Below are 17756 nucleotides of genomic sequence, written 5' to 3'. Positions count from 1 at the left end.
GGGCTAGATAGCATAAATCAAAAAAGCCTTAAGTTGTAAAGAAAATTTAATTTAATTTAAAAAATCTTTTCTTGTGCCAAAGATTTATCATTTTTAATGCCCAGTAGGGCCAGAATAGGTTTTTTTTCCCCTTAACCCTAAAGAGATGCACTTCTGGTTTTGTTGATAAGTCAAGGTGACTTGTATCTTACTAAGCCTTCTGAATTTTTTTAATCTTATTTTTCTTTCATCTTTAGGAAAACAAAAAAGTATTTTAATATCTCAACACCTTGCACTTGATTGGTTACTGTGAAAAATAATTAGCCTTGAAAAAGGGAAATTTGAAGTTTGTTTTTCCAAGATATTTTTAGTTCTCCATCATGACTATCACCTCACTTTACATCACTCCATTTTAAATGATTTTACATACCTGAGTCTAGAAATTGGGCAGCACTACCAGGTGATAAGTACAATTCTGTAATTGTTACATACTCAGTGGTTAATGCTGCAAATCAGACTAATTTGAGACCAAAACTCTTATTATTATCCTTCAAGGAAATCTCATTTGAGTGCATAAGGCAGAATTTCAGTCAAATCAATAGTGCAGCCATGATGAGGGATGTGGCAGGGAAATGCAATCTGAAAAGCACCCAAGACCATGAACAGAAATGTGATTAGTGAAATCTGCAATGTCCTGATAGTCGAGCTTCAAATGGTCATCTCTAGCTAATGAGTCACAAATGAGAAAGTATGCCAAGGTTCAAAAGGAGGAGCCAGGACAGAACAGTGCAAGTAAGGCAGCAATAGCATGGGAGAGGGCAGAAATAAGGTTTTCCTGCTTTTATTTCTTTAAGCAATGCCATCACTGCAAGAAAACTGTGAAAGAAGTCTGCAAATAACAGCTATGGAATAAGGAGATAGAGCTATAGTACGAAGGAGAAGGCAGGCACAGAGGGACAGGGGAATCATCAGGTCTATATGTCAGAGATGAGATGGGTCTGATTATCTAAGGCATGATCAGCCAGCTGAGAAAGGTAGAAAAGCTGAAGCCAGTGAGAAAGAATTTGATTGTTCTTTATGATTAAGTACTTGAATTATAAGACTGTTCAGTGGGAGAAAACAATGAACGATTCAACGTGTCTGGCTCAGAATAACTTCCCTGGAAACTAAGTCATATCGCCCCCATTGTCAGGCAACTCCAGTGGCTGCTCATTAATTTCAGAACACAGTGCAAAAGGAACTTCTTGATTATAAAACTCTCCATGATCTTGCTCCAGTTTCTCTCTACTTCCTCTGCACATCTAGCATTGGCTTACTCTTTTTCCCTCCAGACAACACTGCTGGTGTGATTAAAAGCTCTTGTTTCTACTGTGCCACAACATCACTTACTTTCCTGGTTTGCCAGTAGCTGTATGAACACAGATTATTAATAGAGTTTGTGCTGTCAGAACAGGAAAACAAACCACTGCTGAGAAACTGTAATGTGCTGGATTTTGAGCAAAGAACAATTCATGCCCGAAGATGCATTTTTGGTCCTGCAGCTGGATATGCAATGTTTAACAAATGTAGAAGTTTGTGGCCATGACGTAGCTGCTATTGTGCATGATGTCAAGTGATATTGCAATACACTTCTTGTCTCTAACGAGTCAAACAATTTGATAGATTAGGTACTAATACCTGTGAATTAGCTTGGGGTAAACTTAGTGTACCAGAAAACAGGAATATCTAAAGTAGGCCTTCAAAAACACTTAAGGAGGAGCAAGACTTTAATTTTTGAAAGACTGTTGCATTTCTGTTACTTCTATTGCATATCTGTTGTTTGTTACTAATCTGATTAGCTGTCACACCTTGTTATGCATCTTGTTAAGGCTCTATGGTGTCCATAGTTAAGCCCTTAGTTTGGCTTTTAATACTGCTTTTGGGCCAATATATGGATTGATTTTTAGGATTAATTTCTTTCTGCTGTTGTTGTTAGGAAAAAATATGATAAAGATGCAAACAGAAACAGAGCATCACAGAAATAAGAGTTTGCTTTCCAAATACCAATGCCGTTAAAGGCAGCTAACCCCATTAGACATTCTTCTTACAGCCACAAGCAGCCCTGGTTCAGAAAGATTCCAAAGGAATGAAAATTAATTAATGAGATTAGCTTTTTTGTATCACATGTCATGAGGAGTCAAGTGCCAGCACCTGCCCAAGGTATCTTTCACTAAATATAGTCCTTCCCTAAAGAATACAGAAGGACAGAATTTGGACATACTGTTCTACTTTAAAAATGCTTTACTGCAGCCTCTTTATGTCATTCTTTGGTTATAAGTCCTGACAACATCCATACCAAACTAATCCAGGCTTCTGCCCAGCCCAGAACTCTTGGACCCCTACAGAATTCGGACTTGGAACAACCAATCAAAACACACTTCTACACTCTCTGACTGCACAAAGACTGAAGATTAAAAATTATAGAATATGTGACAGTTTATGCTTTCCTACTTCTGCACAAGCACAGGAGTGGGGTTATTACACTGTCTCTGATGCATAAATTAAAATGATTTTATTTCATTGAAAGTCTGCCTAAGATCATCAAAGAGTTGATCCAAAATAACTTTTTTCCACTCTCTAACACTGATATGGAGAAACACAAGCAGGCTCTCAGATAAATGTGAGACCTGGAGAGGCAATATCTCAGCCAGAACTTTCCATGTGATAGAAGGAAATGACTGAATCAGATCTTAATTCTCCACCCACACAGATGAACCCTAGCTGCTGGTTTAAATGCCAAGTTCATATGATGGAATGGCTGCTGGCATGTCATGGAGAGCTGTCCCTTTGAGAGGTGCTTAAAAACCAGCCAGACCAAGCTGCTATATTGGCACTGACTCATGTAAGGAGTGACTTGGAAGGTAGGTGCTGGACGAAGCAAACACCTCCCATCTAACTGGGTCCTGAGGAGGTTCCCAACCAAACCTGATATGGAAGACTTGGGTTGTAATTGCCTGTGGTGTGTCATTAAGGCAGCCCTTCAATGCAATGTTCCCTTTGAGTAGAGCTACCATTTTCTGCCAGACAGGTTTTTGACGAGAAATGAATTTATATTCAGAGGTGAGACAAAATATGTAAGGAAGTAATCTGAAAGACCCTACTGAAATCACAGGGTTGGGAGACATTTTTCCTGAAAAATATAGATGTGTCCTAACAAAATCTGTTGACAGAATGAAGCAGAGAGGTATTATGAACAGAGGATAGACTGTACAGAAAGAACATAAGCATCACCTTAAAGCTGAAATAAAAATGGGGTGAAAGGTACAGAATATGAGAATAGAGTAGTACAGAAAGAGTCAGAATGCAAGGCCTCACACTGGGAGAATAAAATAATGTTGATTTCTGCAATGAGCCTGGAGATAATGGACTGTGATGACTGAATAAAATAAATTGGTCCTTGTTTTGATTTCATTATGTGTATAATTCATCAATGCAGTGCCTGTAAAAAGTGAAAGTTTAAAATGCAGCCATCAAGCTGTTTTCAAGTAAGCTCAGGAAATCTTCAGCCTATTGTGCAGAAAGCCAGTAAGAGTTCAGCGAACACTGTGCAGAGCCAATACCACAAAAGAGGGATTCAGACTGGAATTGGAACAGACATATAAGAATGATTAAGGGACTGTATGGCCTGTCTTACTAAGGCACGCTAGGAGACTGGGTTTGTCCAGCAGCCCAAATGTACAACAAAAGGGAGAAGACTGATTTGTCTTTATGCATCAAGAAGAGAATGTCAAGCACTAACATTAAAGACAAGGACAGTGCTGAAACAAGGACAAATGGAGATAAAATCCTGTGCATACATATATCATAACTCAGAAAAAAGTTTTTAGCCTACAAAGCAACTGGGGGATCAAAGCGTAAGACATCAAAAGAAAGTGCTTGGCATGTTTTCAGAAGGATTCTCCTGTCCCTAATACAGAATCACATAATTGATGACGCTGGTATTTTGCACCATTCCAACCTTCATGCTAAACCTCATGGGACAGTTTCTGGTATCTTTTCTTGTGTTTGACAATTGATCAGTCTTTCTTCTGTTACAAATTTTGCTGCACTGTTCCCTGTCTGACTGAAAAAGCCCCGAATCCTCCTGTTCAATCTGTTTGTGTCACAGGACCTGGGCAGAAAGAGAGCTGCAACTTACTCTCAGGGTTACAGTATACTCCATACAACTACCTCAAGGAAATCATAGTGAAAGCAAGGCACTATCATAAGTGAACAAAAGTATGTGAACAAAAGGGGTTGATCCCATGAGACACTTAATAGAGACAGATAGGTAAGTTCAAGCCGTCACTGAAGACAGACTTTAAAAGGAAGAAATCAGAAGGTATTCAGTGCACCTATGAATAGAGGACTAAGATTATTTTTTTCAGGCTGAGAGTCAGGGACACAGTAAAATTTTAGAGTGTATCAAATGACTGGCATCTGATGTTAAGGGCAAAAGTTTTAGCCATTCATTGATTTTGTGAAATAACCAGATATGTCTTGTCTCTACCCAGAAACAGCTCAAACATATTCAACATGCAATTTACGTACTGAACTATATATATATAGATATATAGATATATAGATATATAGATATATAGATATATAGATATATATATACACACACATACTATCTAGATATATGCTATTTACTTATAACTAAAGGAAGATAAAAATATAAATACTGATGTACAAAATGAAAAAAAAAAGGCAAATAGAAATATGCAGGCCAGGTGCCCACTGTTATTTATACACATTCAGTGAATTTGCAGTTTTATAAGGTTTTTTACTTCTGTTCTGCACCAAAACATTAGTAACACGTAATAAAATGTGTTCATTATTTATTATTGACAAACAAATTATGCGTATGCTCCCCTAGAGTGAGAAATCTGGAGATAAACAATCTGCAAAGAAAGAGGAAACACAGGAAAATCTAGGCAAACAAGGAAGGAATCCTGTAACAATTGGAAAAACATACTGATACAAGATAAACAGCCACCTGGGAGTTAGCCAGATGATTTGGAGATAAATTAAATAGCTTCCCAAGAGAGATCAAGTGTTGGTACATATTCGTCAATAACCATTCAGCAGTGATAAGGAACTCTCCACGGCCATCTGGAAACAGCTCTAGCCAGCCTGGCCTGATTGATTTTATTAGCTGCACAATCTCATTTCTGTTTGATTGCTTTGTATCTGTATATGCATTAGGGGAGAAAGCATTTGCAATTTTCTCAAGTCTGCTGTTTGCTCCTCTGGACTATGCTCCTCTCCATTTTCAAAGTCAATACAATTTTTCTCCCCTCTAAGATAAGGCCTATTTTGCTCTGCTGTTCATAAAGAGATTTCAAAGTAGTATCCTCCTGAAAAGGGTGGAGGGGGAAAAGAGCAGGATTTCACATTTACACTGAGGATATAAAGCAGAAAGGCAAGGTTGGTGTGTGGTGATGAAAAGGCCTTCCCCAGTACAATCCTGGGTGATCCTAGCTGTTAACACTTGCACTGCAGAATTTACACTTATTTCCCATACCAAGGAATGTCTAACCCCCAGGAATATTTGAAGTTTCTGTTCATAGCCATGGAGAATGGGATTTGGCATTTCATGAAAGATGCAATGTAAAAGTCACTCTGTCAAATATCAGGGAAAATCACCTAATGCTTTAATGCATCTGAAAAGGAGAGTTTCAGAATACCCCTCCATCTAATTAGGCCTCTAACACTTAATAAATCTGTTCTCCTTGTACACTCCTTCAGTGATTGCAATCTTAATTCCAAAAAGCATTTGAAACGCTTTGGAATATTTTCAATAGAATCCCTGCTCTCACAGCAATAATTTATAAAATGTACATTTGAATTTACTGGTTAGAGCTATCAGTCCAGCTGAAGAGGGAAGGAGCAAAGAAAAGAAGACCAGATGAATAGTTTGGATAATATTTTTTATTATATTAGTTCACTAAAGCAGATGTAGTAGGAGTGATCAGTGGGGATATACACAAATTGAAACAAGCTGTAAAGTTACAAGAGTATACAGCATGGATGACACATTTGCATTTTTAAGAAATTAATATTTGGCACAAATATGCTCAGGAGGGCTCTTTAAAATATGGCAGTGCTTTTTTGCTAGATGAATAACTATTATTCTATGTATAAGACAAAAGTAGTGACAGTTATAGGAGGCTTTTTTCTATATTCATTAAAACAGCTATAAAAATTAATGTAAAAATGTCATTAGAAAGCGTCCTGTAGAGGAAAAGTAGAAGAACTGAGAATACAGGAGGTAGAGGCAGACATACAATTGATAGCTTTTTTTGTAACTATGCTTACAGAACACTCACTGCTGTGATAGCTACGGGCATCTGACTGACAGATATTTGAAAAGCAATCTTTATGAAACTGAGATGACAGTCTGTAATGCTGATATTCAAAGAGTATATAGCCCACTTTCAAGCAGTTTGGGTATTCAGCCAAATACCTGAAGGCTGAATGTTTAGTCTTTTGAGGAATTAGGCCACCTGTGTAGCTCTCTTGGCCAGTTTCTTTGGAAAGTTTTGGTCTTAGTGGTTTATTTTCGGGGCCAGATTCATGCCTGACTCTGTGGCTTGCTCCAGCTTTCCAGGTTTTGTCTGAAGGGGCATGAGAAACCTGAGGCTGGGTAGGAGGGAGGATGCAGAGAGAAGTCAGGATGGCATCTCCTGCACCTGGGCTGTCCTGCAGTGGGGTCTGTCCCAGCCCGGCAATCCCCAGCCATGCACAGAGAGCTTCCTCACAACCCTGCGCTTGCAGGTGAGTAGGGCATAAGACAGCTCCACCTCTCTTAAAAAAACAGGAAACTTTAAATTAGGAGCCAGCCCTTAAGCACCCTGGTGGGACAGAACTATTAATGTTGTCTAAGAGCCTGATCCAATTTCCACTGGCATAAAAGCCAGCTATGGGTATGCTTAGCTACAAGCCTTAAGTCAGATATAAATAAGCTTAATTATGGGCCCTACATCAGTAATGAGCATGCTTAACTATTTTATTTGTGTTCAGCCTTGTTATCTCTAGGGTAATTTTAAATTTTCTTGGCCTGCAGTCAAAAATATTGTTGGTGTAACTTTCTATTTTTGTCCCTGTTTCTATTATTAAAAAGAGCAATGATGAACATATATATCTTCCAGGAGAGCATAAAGAATTCCAATGTGTTATGTTGGTCTGTTATGATTAATTAGCACTTACATGTCATTTTAATAACTTTATCTTAAACATCAGCTGTTGAACGTGTTGTAAAGCTATTTTCATTCCAGACAACTTTGTGTAATATTTCAAATTTCAGACTTTAAAAAAGTATTTAAAATACTACTACTTTGGACGGTATAGCTACATTAATTAACCATACCCATGCATAATCAAACATATTCATCTTTTCATGGTGAAAAGGCAATTTCTTCTGTCTGCAGACAGACCTTTTTATTTGCATATAATATATCTGGCATTTATTTAAATAACAGAAAATGGTCAGTAGGCCGGCTCAATACTTTCTAGGGACAGTGAAGACTTGTACATTTTAAAGTGGTAACTGGGTCTTCTTCACATGAAACATCTACAAATTTCACTTTCTAATCAAAGTAACAGTGACTTCTATCCTCTCTTTAATTGTTTTTCCAGCATTTTATTTCCTTCTTCGATTAAATTTTCAGTCTTTGTCCCTAAAATCTCTCAATGCTGATCACTTTCAAAGAACTTTATGATAAGACTATTTGAAACAAACTACGATTTTAAGCACAATCCATAAATTTAATACGTAAATATTTTTCTTCCACTTTCATATTGCTTTTAAGAACTAAGGATGTGCAAAAAACTCAAGATACTGGCAGAAAGATGGGAGAAGAGCTTGACTAGCATCACAAATAAACCACTTTGTTGCACATACAATTACGATTTCAGCTCTGAAATTGTTAGCAAGAGAAAAATATTAACTGTGCACAATAGAAATAATTTCTTGATAAATATTTACCGTTTACCTATCCACATCTTCTTTAGTGTCTACAGTCCTAAACAAAATTCTCTGTGTGATGTACACCGCCTGTTTTGGGGGATATTTTGTGGCTAATTCAGCACCTTTCTCTCTTTTGCTGAGCTTTCTTAGTCCTTTTACACAAGTTAAAATTAAGATTATTTTTAGGTTAAGATTATTTTTTCTCAAGTAACTGACTGTAGAAAAGCTATGTCTAAAACTTGTGCCATTTGCTGGCTACTGGGGGCTTGGCAGATGGGGTGACAGACACTCCAGGACTATCAGAAACACGAAGGTAACTGACTGAGTGAGTTAGCTTCTTGTTTCACAAAATCTCCAAAAGGTGATCCCTTTATGTTTGTGGTGAAATAGATTAAATGCAAAGGTTTTCACTGAAGCAGAAACATGGGTGCTACCCATTTTCAGATAAAAGGACAATTCTTTGACAATAATAAAGAAAGCCACCACTATTCAATGGTAAATGTAAAGAGAGTACGTTGATTTTGTTCATTTTTGCATTCTCATTACAAAAGGAAACTGCCCCAGAAAAAGGCCACCACCAACCTTTGGAGCCAATATTCTCAGCAAATGTTGCTGCCTGCTACTTGGGCTACAGAGGCAACACAGGTTTGTTAATCATTCTTAGAACCATCTGCATGTTGTTAAGTCCTGTAGATTCAAAGCAGCTACACGGGTATCAGTCTGAAGAAATATTTAAAAATGCCTCACTGAAGACCATAGGTTAGAAAAAGATCTTAAAACATAAAGAGACAGGGTAGTTAAAAGAATAAACAGTAATTTATTTTGCCCAGAAATCAGTAAACAGCTAGAAAGATTTCAGCCGAACAAACATAACCCCCTCTGTCAAAGCTATTAATGCAGCTAAAATGATACCTTAGGAACCACTTTTCTGTTTTCACAAGTGGTAAGGAGACACAGCTTTTTTCACTAAGGCCTCCTAATCTCAACATACGCTAAAGCACTTGGAAAACACATCCTGTGCATGCCTTCACTGCAGTCACTTGGCTTATGCAGGTGACACATAGCATCTGCACACTGGCATTGACAGCCACCACCAACCTGACCGGCTGACAAAGTTCTGCAGCAGTCCCATCCAGGGTTTTCCATTTATCATATCTTCATTTATATTGCTGCTCATGCAAAGTAGATTAATGCTTGGCTCCAATTATAATGTAGTTTCACCTTTGGTTGAAGTACAGATTTTCTCCTTGACTTATTTAGGGCTGGTGAAATATCTGGTGGTGATGAATTTTTCTCCTGGGATAAGTGGTTTCCCAGATTCTCTTGGTCATTGCTAAACAGGTAGTGTTTAATCTCTCATGGCATCTAAAGCTTACATATTTCTAATAATCTCAAAAGAAACCTGAAAAGAACCCACCAAGTTTGCCAATTTTTTTGCACATGCAGCCATGAGTTTCCATTTGAAAGAATGGAAATATGCCTACTAGTTGGACAGGGAAATCACCTAACTTACTTAGTTACTAACTTATCAAGGCTAACCTACTACCTACCTGGTGCTGGTAACTAAGTCCCATGGGGATGCTTACCCTGCCTACAAAGCAGTATTACCATACTATATAAAGTAGTATTTCAGAGGTTGTACAAACTTCTCTGGACCACAGATCTCATGATGTTTAGGATCACTATAAATCCTTCAAAAAGATAGTACTGTTTCACATTCTCTTGGTTTTATTAGGAGAACTTGCTCATCAGTGCTCATCAATATAAAGTTCCTCAATTAACATGTCCCTTTTTCACCTATTATCTGAAGTCCTTGCAAGCTGTATCTTTGCAAAGCAAAAAATAATATTCAATATATTTATTTCACATTCCTATTTACTTGTAGAGAACATGAAACAGTTTCCTAATTGTAAAAGGAACCCAATAAGAAAGGAATTTTTCTTCTCAAACTTCAACTCCCTTTTATCCAGCATTAAAATCAAAAGTTCTTTCTCTTCTCAGAACCACACTGCAATCTTCACTAGCTGACTGGAATCTCTAGCAAGTCTTGTCCTAGCCCTCAGAGATGCACACATTCAGGTCTGAGAACACTTCTGAAAGAGCACTCAGAAGTGTGCTGCAAGTGCTTTTGTTTTTACCAATGGCAGGTGCTGGCATTCAGGATGGAGCCATTTCCATTTCATCTGCTTCTTTGCATTACAGCAAACCTTGTAATTTCTTATCACTATCCTTCAAGCAGTCTCTTCTTCTCTTCCATCCTCTTTCATATAACCATGCCAGAATCCAAAATTTCAATCAAGAAGGAGAGTTCTTAATGGCTAAAGGCACTAATGTCATTCCAGTCAGTGCTTATTATCACTTCTAGGTGTTTCAGTAACTAAGTTTCTTTGATTACAGAAATGAGTGAAGTCAGTGTTAAGATCTTATACTGTAACTGAAAAGACAGTGAATTATTATGTTCATGTAAGGGAATTATTATAAAGGGTCATGTTTGAGATAGGTTTTCCATCTGCATGATGTACGGAGAATGATCAATGAGAAAATATGCAGGTCTTAATGAAAAGTATGATTGCTATGCTTTCTACACAACTTAACTTTCACCCCTGCTGACTCTGACAGTCACAAAGATCAAATCTTTTCAAATTTCTTTCACTGCAGTGTCAGAAAAACCTAATTTATGTTTTGAATCTCTGCGAAATTGTTCATTATGCAAATCCTATTTTGTGAAATAGATGTGAGAGTGACAGAACTGATTGAGGCTGAAAGGCAAAAGAGGCTATAAGTTATGAGAGATAATGCACTAGAGTGAAAAGAAGAATATTTCTATTCAGGTACTCCTGGAAAAGTATTTAAAAGTCCAAGTTCATGTTTTTGTTTCTCAGCTTTGTGCCTTACTCATTAGAAAATAATGTAGCATACAAAACCCTTTTATACTAAAGACAGCTATTTAAACCCCTTTCAGCTGTAGGGAGATACTAAAATCTACTATCTACAGTACCTCTGCTCAGCTTAATAGTGTATGACTGTACTGCAGCATGGCTACTTCATAATTCTTCCTTGGATCATCTCTTGTCAGTCAATTTTCTCCAAATGTTAGTGAAAATTTGCTGATACAAGGGCTGCCTTCAGCCCTTTAATCAGATAAAGCTGCTATTAACAAAGGATGGCAGCATGGCTCATTTTATTGCAAGGCTCCTACTACATGTGTTCATATTTCCTCGAGTATGGCAACCACTGACCTTGGCAGTGTGGATTGATTCATCCAGTTCAAGGATCACTTAGCTTCTCTTCTGAGTGATGGTTGCTTGGCTAACTGCAGCCTTTTTCATTTCCTGTTGATTTAATAGTGTTTCTTATTTTATGGATTATCATAGCATTGAATTATAAGTTTGGATCCTAATTCAATTTCAGCCTCTCTCGAAGCCCTTTCCAGAACACTGTTAATCAGGGGAAAGCTTTGGTCTCTGGTTTATTTCCCAGCATACCATAAATACAAGCATTAGAGAAAACATGCATACGCACATTAGAGGGAAAGAGAAGTCACATATAATATAAAATAGTAAGCTCCTCACTAATTTTGATTCATTCTTTTACAGACAAGGAACCTTTGGCTTTTAGAAATTTTATGTGCCTAACTAGAAATTTTTAATATAGATCATAATCTAAAGCCAAAATTGAAAATTTGACATGAAGTAAATTTTATAAAATATTTTAATGGATATGGTTATGAGAACAGAATCAGGAAATGAAAGACAAATAGTAATTTACAGTATATTTTCCAAATTATTTAGTCTGGGTTTTGTGGGGGTTTTTCCCATGATTATTTTATGTGGTTACAAGAGTTAAAAATTAGCATCAGGGAAATATCCTCAAAACTGATAAATACTTTAAATACACAGAGGACTATTTTCCTAAGGCATAACAATCTAATTTCAAGCATAAACTCCAATAACGTGACAAGCACAGGAAAATTGGTAGGATAATAGAAAAAGCTCATGTGGTTACTCAGTTAAGAATCTGCCTGTACCAATATGCTGAAATGAATATTAACTTCTTATCGGTTTTCTGAGTTCTGAATACAGTTTTGGCTCATACAAAAAAAAAAAACAGGATGTAACTAAAATGCCACTATTATTCTTTTATAATTAAATATATGCAATAGCTTTCAGTGCAAGGTAGCCTGAACTACATGGAAGTGAACCAATGCTCAAATGAAGTAGTTCAGGCACTCACTGCAGAGTAGCTGCAGCAGCATGCAGCTCCTTACAGGCTAATTTAATCCGTTTCTTGGCACAATGCTGAGCTGACTGCAAAGGGCACTTGGCACAGAGGGCTCTGCAGCACGGTGACCTCCAGAGGGTAGGACATCACCACACCACACACAGACCTGCTCGGGCTGTGAGCCTCCCTCTGCAGCCACTGAGTGCTTTCTGAGGCCACACAGTTCACCTTCACTTGTGTGCAACAGAGTGAGGTCTGCCACTTGTACCACCAGAACCATGGCTGAGCACACTACAGCTGTTTATGGAAATAAGGTGCAATCCTTTCTCTATGGTCTATCATTTCTGACCTGACACAGGAGACGTATTTCAACCTCTTGGCTACCGTGAGTGATATTTAAGTTTCAAAGTTTGCTTTGGCTGACCCTCTCAGTCAAAGGCATAACCGTGCTCTGCTAATCAAGCTTTTGGAAAGCTTGTCGGTTCCACACTTCAGTGATTCCTAGCCCTTGCCTTTTGCTCCACTGGGCTTCCATGTTTTGATTTTTTTTTTTTCTGATACACTCAGCCTACCAGTTCTCTCAAATCAGCCATTTTACAGATTTCTGTCCTTTATCGGTCATCCCATCCATCTGTCTTCCTCTAGTAATTTTCAGACTACAGGACTTCAGTAACATTTTCTAGCATATCATTTCTCCCTGGAGCCTCTCTAGGCTACTCCATAAAACTGTCTCACATCGGTGTCCCCAGCTTCATGCCACGCATCAGTGGCCTTGGGCTCATTGCTCTGCAACACTGCTCTTCTTGCCCATACTCATGGATATTGGCCCATGTTTTAATTAGGATAAAACTGAATCCAAACAAGAAATATATGAAATAAAAGTGTAAATTATGTTCAGTGAGTTGCAGGTGCTATAATTTTATCTTAATGAGCATTTGGCAAATAAAGGACCTTACAAAGTATAAACAATTCTGCTTCCTAAATTCTTATGGGCTTTATTAACTTTTTGACAACAGCTTAATTTTGGACCTAAAGAGAACAGACATCCTGTCATCCAAGACTGCTTTCCCAAGCCAATAATACACTCCTGTTTTGAATGATAACTGAGTGTCATAACAGTGTTTTTCAACACCTCCTTTCCTGGTCACAATAAAATATGAACAATTAAAGTGAGAAATACACAAGAATGCTCTCCCATTCTCTTGTGCTGAATGAAATTAGCAAGGTACAATGAGACAAAAGCATAACTAAAATTGTTGTGATACTGTCTAGCAAGGACAGGTGAAAAAGCTGCAAGGTTGTCCTAAAGTGAAAACATCCCCAGGAAAAAATAATTAGATTTGTTACCCTGGAAACACAAGGTAGGTTATACATGTGAAGCCATGTTTCAATGTTTTTGTGTAGTTTAATTCCTATCAATCCTTATGTATGAGCCAAGTAGTTCCCAAACTTTACATCATTTTCACATTAGTGCTGTTTACTTCAGCAAAATGCCAAATGTGCTATCCTTTTATTTGTTTTGTAGGAGGCTTATAAAGGAGTATATTAGGCACTTACATGGTCTATTTTTGTTCTATAAATGAGGGAGGAAAAGTATGTGAAGTGCAGGTCAAGCACTTAGACATTATGTCAGTCAAAGTTGTGGTAGTTGTCTTAATCTCCTTATTCTTACAGATATAAAATAGAAGTAATTTCTATAGTTGTTTCCTTAATAACTCTACAGTAAAATCCATGGAAGAAACATCTCTAATATTAAAACAATAATTTACATTTTTGGATGTTTTCAATATTTAAAATATTTAGCTAACTGAAAGCAAGAACAATCAGAATCTAAGAAGAATTATTATATTTGGTCAGGTCCTTTGCACAAATATTACATGAGTTTTAATGTAATATTGCTGCAGCTACCTAGCCCATTAGTGTGAGCAGGATTTCAATCAAATCAACACAAGTCGTGGACTGCTGTCTTAATAAATCTGCAGCCTACTTATCCCATTTCACAATCTCCATCTTGCACCCAAAGGTACAGACAAGTTAATCAAGAGATCACAGGGAAAGACAAGGAAAGAGACTTGTGAGTCTCCTCTGCAGTGTGAAAGACCATTCTGACTGCAGAACATGCAGTGTTATGCACGAGTGAGGGAAAGGTCAGCTCAGTTACAGTCACCCAAGTAGCAATTTGCAGTCTTGTCAGTCTCTGTAGAGCTAGCTAACTAATGAGACTGAAAAATAACCACCTAATTTTAAGCCAAAGAGGGAGCAAATATTCAAATATTTCTATGCTGTGACTGCATCAGGTTTGAAATGAGAGACATCTGTGGTGCTAGCTCATTATATGCACAAGGTACTGGAAACAATACTGGTCCTACATGATAAAAGCCCACAGAGTTTTCAGTGCCTCTTTGAGGGGAAGAGGTCGGGAGGAATACAGTAGCAGAGACTACTTTTTAAAGTTTGGGTCATTTTTCTGACACTAATTAGGAAGAAAACTCTTTTATTTCACATCAGCTTCTAGGTCACTTCATTCTGGATATGGCAGTTCAAGTCTGCTTTTAAAGACATAAGACTCTTCAGACAAAAAAGGAAGAAAAATAATGCCATAAAGGGAGTTAATTTGTCAAACATGCAGTTCATCTTTTCATCAGCCTTTTGGATTCAGAAAAGCATTGAAATGAGTGACTTAAAAGTTTAAAAATTGAAAGGATGGTGTACAGAAGTTAATCAAACTAGAATACTTCATTTTTGTAATGTCAGTCATACCACATCTGAAAAAGGTTGTATCTCATCACAGCAAAGAATAATTCTGTCTAACTGAAACACCTACTGTAGGTAAACAAGACACTTGAAAAGTCAGTCCTGTTATTTTATATTTATTCCAAAACTTTCAGTGAGAACTATATGCAAGATTTTCCCACCATCCCGTGAATGATAAGGGAAAAAAAGGATGCTTAGCATTGAGTTTCTGATGTTGTCCCAATCTGTAGACTGGGATTTGGACCAGGAACTTGTGGTCAACATACCACCTAAAAGTATGAAAATTGAGAGACAGAAAATATAGCTGGCATAATGCTGTTTTTGGCACAAATTGCCAAAGATTTGTGTCAAATACTCAATTTTCACCTAGTTTTGTTCTTCTTTACTTTCTACCTCTGACCTCCTTTGATTCTCTTGCTTTCTAACTTCTTTCTCAAATTTCAGTGTTTGCTCTCTGCAATGAATAACACATTCTTCTCACTTAGTCTTGCATCCTCCTGCCAACTCCAACCCCCTCCCCAATCAGCCTATGTTGAGAAAAAAGTATCTTGCTCTAATGGTGTTTAGTATCATTAGCCAGGCATCATTCATTACTCGAATTCAACCTTATTTTCTGCTTCAGTGGTGGTAGTTCTCAATTAATTTAGCAGGTTTTAGACAAAATAGATGACACATTAATGTGTCCTTTTTTTTTTTCCTGCCAGAGTAAACGAGCATCTGTCTGAATAGTAATCATAGAGAAAAATGTAATTTTTAAAAACAAAATCTTTGTTGTAAGAAAGAAAAACACATTAGACAAAACAAATTGAAACTACCCCATTTTCTTTAAAAATATGTTATGGAATTTCATACAGATTATTTTCTTTTTAAAGAGGGAAGGAAAGAACAGTAAATAGCCTTGAAGTCACACACAACAGAGCATAAGATTAATATGAGTGTATAACAATCAGATTGGATGCTGTGTTTAGATGAAAGGTTCAGGAGATTATACATCCTTTCTTTGATGCTAATAGAGACACCTAAAGAAAATATAGAAACAAGGAACACATTCAGAGATACTTCCCACTATGTCCTCCCAGCTTTGAGCAGTCTTTATTTCCTGGGGTGAATGTGGCTGTCTTGTGTTTTTAGTCTTAAATGATTTTCCTTAAACAACTTGGCCTTACTGGAGTTTTAAACACACATTTATTTGGCATCTGCAGTGTCTCGTGTCAGAGTCGCAACACTTGGCAGCTGGTTATCACTGCAGCTTATCTGTGCACAGAGTGGAATACTTCCTTATGTTGCTTTGATTCTGCTGTCTAATAATTTCCGTTTATACCCTTCTTTCTCAAATTAGAAAAACAAACCAACAATAGTTTCTAATATCTCTATAGCTTATGATGTATAGATTCCTATCATATCTAATTTAGTAACTTATTTTCCGGGCTGAAGATCCTTGAATATTTCTCCACAGTATGAAACACCTCTGCATCTTCATTCACCTCCATCATCTCCTTCCATATCTTTTCCATTTCTATCATTCCAGGAACAGAATGCTTATAGGCCCAAGATGGGCAGGAATTGCAAAGTAATGCACAGTATTTTGACAATAAAAACATTTTCTATGCCACTCCTTGTAAATGCTACCTTTTGCTTTGTTAAATATCACCCAGCAACAAATTGATCTTGCTATAGAATAGAAAAATGAAACCAAAAAATATCTTTTCTAGGTGCACAGCCTTTCTCTAAAAAAGTATTTCCACAGATTTCATTTTTGTCTCTGGACACTGAATGTCATCTGTCATTTTGTTGTCTCAGTATCATGAATATATCAGCAGTTCCACGGAGTCTTATGTTGCAGTTTATTAGATTGGCACAGTTGGTCACTTTTCTTTTTCCCCAGATTATTTACAAATATGCCAAACATTGTAGGCCTTGACACTTGAACCCTGCCATATCAAATATCTTTTTTTTTTAATGAAAAGAATCAACAATACTGAAATAAAATATAAAGACTCATCAAGATATAAATGAAAAAAGCTTCATTACTAAATGCATTAGTTACTCTGGGGCAAATGGACCAATATAAATATATACAATGTCCCAGCCATTGTCAAACAAATTGAACTTCATAAGTTCTATGGATAGCCTGATTACGTAAAACCTAATTATAGAGACAGGCTTATGGCAAAGCATGCTTGAACCATCATTAAAATGAATCAATCTAGGAAAGAAAAAAAATAAAATTACCTGCTGTAAGGGCTGTCCGTCAAAACAGCTCTGCCACCAGTACCTTCAGAGACAACATCCAGGCTCCAAAAAACTTCAGGTGATTTGGCCTTTTTCTGATAAAACATGGAGTGTGAGTCTAAGGTGGTTTCTAAGGAAACCAAGATAGTAACCATAAAGGTCTTTGTAAATCAAAGTCTGCAGCTGGTATGAAAATTAGGGTTTGGAGCATAACAATGAGATAATGACTGTATGTATTCCTTCATATCTTGTTGATAGCTGTAGTTTCATTTGTCTCTGTTAGTAGAGACTAAGGCTGAGAAAGAGACATATATATTAAGTACATTTTTGGGGATGTAAAATATTTTCTGTGGACATTTCATTCTCTTCTCAGGATCTGTTTATTCTCTCTTGTACAGTCAATTATCTTTAAAAGAATCTCTTCTGAGACTTCCCAACCACTTTCTCTGTCTCCAAACCCACAAGGTGTGTGAGCTGCTGCAGGAACACCTTGGTTTACAGTCAAGCTCTGAAGAAAGAGAAAGGAACCAAGTTTCAGAAGGAAAATAGGTGAAGGCAAGTATCAATTTAATGTTCATGG

The 17756-nt window shown here is 37.1% G+C and overlaps 1 long non-coding RNA gene across 1 annotated transcript in view; it reads right to left on the bottom strand.

The window, feature by feature from the left end:
• The window catches only part of LOC139592624 (uncharacterized), a 33440-nt gene extending 16166 nt beyond the window's left edge, over positions 1 to 17274 (bottom strand). The window contains exon 1 of the long non-coding RNA XR_011680067.1: positions 17177 to 17274. This is a non-coding gene — a long non-coding RNA (uncharacterized lncRNA). The remainder of the gene's footprint in view (positions 1 to 17176) is intronic.
• Between the last annotated feature and the right edge of the window lie 482 nt (positions 17275 to 17756).

The sequence above is a fragment of the Agelaius tricolor genome, unplaced genomic scaffold, assembly GCF_023055355.1.
Source record: "Agelaius tricolor isolate 1412-34295 unplaced genomic scaffold, bAgeTri1.0.p SCAF_8, whole genome shotgun sequence".
NCBI classification, from domain to species: Eukaryota; Metazoa; Chordata; class Aves; order Passeriformes; family Icteridae; genus Agelaius; species Agelaius tricolor.
Note: the sequence above shows the minus strand (reverse complement) of the source record. Positions and strands in the feature narration are given on the sequence as shown.